Source organism: Palaemon carinicauda, chromosome 12 (assembly GCF_036898095.1).
Source record: "Palaemon carinicauda isolate YSFRI2023 chromosome 12, ASM3689809v2, whole genome shotgun sequence".
In the NCBI taxonomy this organism is placed as follows: Eukaryota; Metazoa; Arthropoda; class Malacostraca; order Decapoda; family Palaemonidae; genus Palaemon; species Palaemon carinicauda.
In genome coordinates this window covers 30,787,364-30,794,863 of record NC_090736.1, presented here as the reverse complement: position 1 = coordinate 30,794,863, position 7,500 = coordinate 30,787,364, and positions in this window count along the sequence as shown.

Sequence of the window (7,500 nt, the reverse complement as noted above, 5' to 3'; positions counted from 1 at the left end):
ATATATATATATATATATATATATATATACACGTGTGTGTGTACGTATATTAGGCGTTTGCGTTTGTGTATGAGTGCGTGTGTTTATCGCTCTTTCGTATGTTCGTGTATATGCATTTTTTAAGGTACAGCGCTGTCCCCTGTAAATATTAATTCAATAATCCATGAAATTTGTAGAAAGGAAATTCTGTAGTTCAGGCGGGTGCAGTTCAATTCAATTAATATATAATGCAAATCAAATAAATATAAGTTGTATTGCATTCTGGAAAGGGGTCATGTCAACCTGCATCTGCTTCAATTTATCATAGAAAGTTTTAGTTTTAGGACAGGTGAAATATTAACTACTGATTACTCTAGATGAATCGTATCTGATATGTTTAATATTCCACTGTTACTTATAAAATATTTCAGTTAGAGAGGCAAAAGAGATTGCAGTACCTGACCTTGCAGGAAAGGAAAGACCCGGAAGACTTTATAATAATTTTCTTCGTTGGATTTTGGTGATAACTAGCTGGTAACTGTATAGTAAGAAAAAAAAAAGAAAAAATAAGGGGGAAAAAATGATATCTGATCTCTACGATATATCTGCATAAAATTCGTTGATGAGTCTGTATCCAACCAAACCTTTTGTATGTAAGAATTTTGGAGAGTGAAATGGGAAAAAATGTAGATTTCAGGGACATAGATAACTAGGTTAATGGTTGCAATTATGAAGGGTGAAATGAAAAAAAAAATGTAGATTTCACGTTTGGATGTAAATAACAAGGTTAATGATTGCAATAATAGACTGAAATAAAAACATAGGAAATGTGAATGATGAGGGTGAAAGGATAACAAAAGAATGCCTCTAAAATGATGAAACAAATGAACCAAAAATTTTTGAAAAAAATTCACTTTATCTCTGGTTCCTTTATCAACGATGTTAAGCAAATTGAATATGTTTGTGTGACTAACAAAGATCTAGTTTTAAAAGAACAATGGCATTGATAGCCTGACCCCAACATATAATTGCTAAGAACTGGAACTTTCTGATGTTGCACCATTTAAGTACAGTAGTTTGAACGTATTGTAATCCCTGCATGTATGCGTATGTACAGAAACATAAAAAGACACATACAGTATACTCATGTATATATATATATATATATATATATATATATATATATATATATATATATATATATATATATATATATATATATATATATATATATATACAATATGTAATATAAATGTATACACACATATATAATGTATTATACATGCAAATTTGAATATATATATATATATATATATATATATATATATATATATATATATATATATATATATATATATATGTGTGTGTGTGTGTGTGTGTGTGTGTGTGTGTGTGTGTGTGCATATATGTATAAAGTATAACGTACTGTAGTGGTTGGATATGGAGCAGCAGAAACCAAACAATGATTTCGAAACAAAAAGAACAAACATTACTACTCAGGCGTTCATAATGTTATAGATCTTAGTTATCATAACCACGAAAATGATGATTATGATCTATTAGAATAAAATACCTCGATCACATGGCCGTGTGGAGAGATATCTGACACCTGTAAATCACCGATGCTTCTCTCTCTCTCTCTCTCTCTCTCTCTCTCTCTCTCTCTCTCTCTCTCTCTCTCTCTCTCTCTCTCTCAGAACTTTGACCTTTGGGAAATGCACAAGCCTGAACTCTGAGAGGAAATTCAAGTCAGAGAAGGATGTTGCCCTTCTCCATTAACAAAACTTCCAAATGCCACCAAAAAATGCGTTATTTTTGTAATCTTGGGTAAAACTACAGAAAACTTTTCCCTACAAAAGATAGTTTTTATTTGACTACAAATCATGTTGACTTTTGGCTCCTTAATCAAGCCAATGGATTATTTGTTAGATATGATGGAAATTTTAGATGAAAAATCTAGAAAAATGATGTTCCAGAGTTATGTAATCAGAAATGAGTCTGACAAAACCTACTCTTGTATATTTGTTTTCATTCGGTAAATTGTAATAACTGGCATTTTAGTGTTTTCATTGTACAGTATTTTGGTGGTTCTAAAATAAAAAAAAATGTGAGTTCATATTACTATACGTAAAAATCGAGATGGAAAGCACCTGGTTATGAGGGCACAACTGCTGAGATGATACTGCCTGAAAATGATGTGACCCCCAAAATACTTATAAGATTATTAAGTAGAATGTGCCATGAAGAGGCAAAACCCGATGAATGGGAATTAGGAGTGTTGGTGACAATGGCTAAAAAAGGAGACCTGACTGATTGCAGTAATTACAGAGGTATCATGCTTATGCCAGTTGTCATGAAAATATATGGTATGTTTTTTTCTAAAGATACTAGAGAAAAAGATTGTTGAAAAGCTGAGAGATGAGCAAGCAGGATTTTGAAAAGGTAGAAGTTGAACTGACCAAATTTTCACTTTGAGACATGTACAACAGTACGTAGTATTTAGAAATCGACTTTTGATGGCATTTGTGGATTATGGAAAAGCCTTTGAAACTGTGCACCGGGCAATTTTGTGGAGAGTCCTGCGTTATTATGAAATTCCTCTTAAATATGTGAAGTTGATAAAGTCTCTTCACGATCATAGCAAGTGCAAAGTTAATGTTAGTGGAGTCCTATAAAATGTATTTCCAGTGAACAGTGGAGTACTCCATGGGAATGTGTTGTCACCTCTGTTATTTATCCTCCACATGGATTTTGTGATGCGTAGAACAGTCGGATATGGTAAAGAAAGATTGGACTCGATTGGTGATAGGAAATTAGCAGACCTAGTGTATGTTGATGATGCTGTCCTTGTGAGCAGAACACCACAAAATTTACAATGCTTGCTTGCCAGAATGCATGAAATATCACACAATGTTGGGATTAAGATAAATAGAAGGAAGACAAAGCTAATGAAAACGGAATATGCAATGGAAGATGAAATGTCATTGAAAGGAGAAAGTTTTAATGAGGTAGAATCCTTTAAATACTTAGGAACTATGATCTACAATAAAGGATCTTCAGAATTGGATTTTTATGAAAGATTGAAAAAAGCAAATCAGACAATGTGAAATTTTGAAATCAAATTGCCCCGAAATTACATAAAAATTAGGCTATATGTCAGTTTAGTGAAATCAGCGTCACTGTATGGATGTGATTCGTGGTATGACAATGAAACAATATCAAACAGATTTTGATGTGTGATGGATTAAAAATGAAATTATAAGAGAGATTACTGTACTCGAGTGCCATATGTGGATGAGGTCATGATGAGGGGTAGACGGAGATGGTTTGGGCTTGCTCTTCGCACTCCCCAAGAGAGATTAGTTAACTGGGGTCCACAAGGTACTACAAGACTTGGAAGACCAAGACTTACATGGATGAGGACTATGTTAAAAGCTCAAGATAGAGACGACTGGCGAAATCTTATCGAGGCCGTTTGCGTCAAGGGGCGTAGGAGGAGATTACATTAACTATTCTTTTAAAAATCTAAGTAATTTTGGAACCAATTTTGAATGCATAGCAATTACAATATAAGTACATGGATGAAAAACAATGTCCATATTAGGCCTCAAAAGAGATAATTTCATGGTTTGAATGTGATGATTAAATTACACATTTCCTTTAGAAATGGAAAATTAGAAATTTCTGGATACTGTTGCGCTTTGAAGATCATCAAGGAGGGAGTGAGGGTAATTGAAAGTGACACCCAAGAGAATTTACGGAACTCGGAACCTGAGATAGCACTTTGATCTTCTCCTATAAAAAGAAAGAAAAAACGAAATTACATAAAAAATTGTTATTGTAATATTACGTCGACTTAAAAGTTTGGAAATAGAAAATTACACGAGGTTTTGCGATTCATTTTAATTTACCATAGTTATACACAAGTACGTATTTCTGGATCTTGAGTCAAATATACTGAAACCATAACCAAATTGAATATTGTTTCACAATTTTGCCTCCCAGTTCGAGCTGAATAAATTATTTAAGATTTAATTAACCAACAAATTAAGTCAGGCTGTTTTAGAACAAATAAGTTTTAAATGTAAACTGTATATAGTGCTGATTTAAAACAAATTGGTTTTAAATGTAAATTTCATATAAGGCTGGTTTAATACAAATGGGTTCGACATGTAAAATGTTTATAAGGCTGGTTTTAAAACAAAAAGGTTTTAAATATAAAATTTATTCAAGGATAGTATTAAACAAATATGATTAAAATGTAAAACTTATTTAAAGTGGGTTAAAAATAGATTCAAAATCTCAATCTGTGGTTAATAAAGACACGAAATACTTGAAGAAACAAGTTATTTTAATACTTGTCTTTGTTGGAGTTACGTTTGATCAATCATCGGCGTTTGAACATTCTTGTTGACCAGTCATCAACTTTCAAACATTCTCGTTAACCAATCACCAACGTCGGAACTTTCCCTGGCTACTTATTAACGTCTGAACATTCTTGTTGCCCAATCATCAACGTCTGAACATTCTTTTTAACCAATCATCAATGTCCGAACATTCTCTTTTGACATATCATCAACGTCTGAACAGTCTTGCTGACTAATCATCAATGTTTGAACATTCTTGTTGGCCAGTCATCAACGTCTGAACATTCTCTTTAACGAGTCATAAACATCCGAACATTCTCGTTAATCAATCATCAACCTCCGAATATACTAGTTATCCAGTCATCAATGTCTGAACATTCTTTTTGACCAATCATCAACGTCCGAACATTCTCGTTAACTAATCATCAACGTCCGAACATACTCGTTATCATATCATCAATTTCTGAACATTCGTGTTGACCAATTCAACTTCTGAACATTCTCATTGACCTATCATCAACGTCCGGATATTCTTAGATTGAAATATTAGGTCACAATTACTTTGCTACTTAACTCTGCGTCGAATATAATGATTTTTGAGTTGATTAATTCTTTATTTGTCGGTTTAGAGCTTTCCTGACATTAAAGCGACGGCAGACTTATAGGAAGTAAATGTTTCCGTTATGATGAAAAGAAAATTATTAACACAATGAGGACCTTATAAACGGAATTATTTTCTCTGCAAGATTTTTAGTATAATTTAATATTAGTGAGAGAGAGAGAGAGAGAGAGAGAGAGAGAGAGAGAGAGAGAGAGAGAGAGAGAGAGAGAGAGAGAGAGAGAGCCTTAGCTTATCTTATTGCCTTATTCTATGTTTGGGTTCCCCCAGGCCCCTCAGTGTGAGGCACCTCGTATATCCACCAGAGAGTTGCTTATTCATCTTCCGGTGTATTTTCCATCTTCCAGTCTTGGATGGTCTGGGATTCATCTTAGGTGTTTATCGAGCTTATTCTTAAACACATCTTTCTTAGATGAGCTGGCAGCACATTAAATAGTCGCTGCATTATCGATGCTGGTGCGTAGTAGATTAATGTCCTCTGTGCCTTCCTGAGTTTTCCTGGTATAGTTTTGGGCACTATTAATCTACCTCGGTTTGCTCTTTCTGATATTTTTAGCTCCATGATGTTTTCATTAATTCCTTCGATTTGTTTCCATGTTTGTATTATCATGTAGCGTTCTCTTCTCCTTTCTAGACTGTATAATTTTAAAAAGTGCAATCTTTCCCAGTAGTCAAGGTACTTAACTTCTTCTATTCCAGTAGTAAAGGACCTTTGTATACTCTCTATATGTGCAATATCCTTTTGGTAGTGTGGGTACCATATCACATTGCAGTACTCGAGTGTACTACGTACATAAGTTTTGTACAGCATAATCATGTGTTCAGCTTTTCTTGTTTTTAAGTGTCTGAATAGCATTCCCATTTTTTATTTACATATAGACAACAGTGTTGCTATTTGGTAGTTGTATAACATATTCCTGTTTAACATTACACCAAGGTCTTTAATTTCTTCCTTGTTTGTGATTGTCTCGTGATTAGGTCCCCTGTGTGCATATACCATTCTTTCTCTGTTTCCATAATCTATTGATTAGAATTTATTGGAGTTAAATACCATCCTATTTATCTCCGATCATTCATATATCTTTTTTAGATCTCTTTGTAATTAGTTGCTATCTTCATAACAAGTAATTTCGCTACTTATTCTTGTGTCATCGGCGAAACTTCTCACTACAGAGTCTTTAACATTACAGTCTATGTCTGAGATCACAATAACAAACAGCATTGCAGCTAATACCGTACCCTGTGGCACGCCAGATATTACCTGAGCTTCATCTGATTTTTCGTCATTTGCAACCAATATCTGTTTTCTGTTTTTTAGAAATTCTTTTATCCATTTTACTATCTTTCCCACAATATTATGTTTTCTCATTTTTTTTCTGTAATATATCATGGTCTACCTTGTCAAAGGCTTTTGCAAAAATCTACATACAGTATACCACATCTGTGTCTTTTTCATTCATCATATTTTTGTATAGGTTTCATAGTGTGCTATCATTATTTTCTTTTTTACTACCCTTTCATACACTTTCATATTATGTGATGTTAGTCTAAGAGGTCTATAATTGCTTGCTCTAGACTTGATCCACTTTTGAAAACTTGGGTTATATATGCTAATTTATGTTTAACATATATCTCACTCATATCTACATTTTGTTTTAGCAGTATTGCAAGCGGCTTCGCGACAGTGTGTGCAGTTTTCTTCAACAAAAAAGCTGGAACTCCATCGTGCCGGCCGTTGATCCATTTTTAATTTCGCTTATAGCCTGCACAATATCTGCTTCATTAATATTTATATCCGTTAGATATTCAGTATTTTTTTTCTCTCATTTCTGTTTCATTATTCTCATTCGCAATTCTTGGCGTGAATTCACTTTTAATTTTTTTCTGCTAATATGTTGCATTTTTCCTTTTTTTTTTTATTCGTTAACTGTCCAATTCTTAAAGGGCCTATTTCTAATCTCCCTTTATTCATCGTTTTTGCATAGGAACAAAGTACTTTGGGGTGTTTCTTGATATTTTGGAGTGTCCTTTCTTCTAAGTCCCTTTTTTTCATTTTCTTTCGATTGTATAATTCTTTTTCTGCATTTCGTATCTTTCTTTTTATTTCCATCAATTTCCATACTTTTTTTCTTTTGCAAGATTTTTCTTCCACTTTCTAATTTTTTGAAATAAGATTCTTCTCTCTCTTGGTATGCATGTCTGATGATTATTTTTTTTTTTCGGTACATATTTTTCAACAATTTTATCCAATATTTTGTACAGTATATCCGTATTTACCTGTATATTATCACTTACTAATACATTTTTCCAATCTTCGTTAAATTTTTCATTTATTTCTGACCATTTTATATTCTTAACATAGATATTATATTTTCCATATTCTTCCTATCTTTTTATGCTTTGTTTATCTCTGCGTTCACTTGCTTTGGAATGGACTATTTTATGACATTTAGGTCTGAAATTCCCGTGTTATACACTACTATTTCTTTAACATAATTCACCTCATTCACAAATACTAAATCTAGGACATTGTCC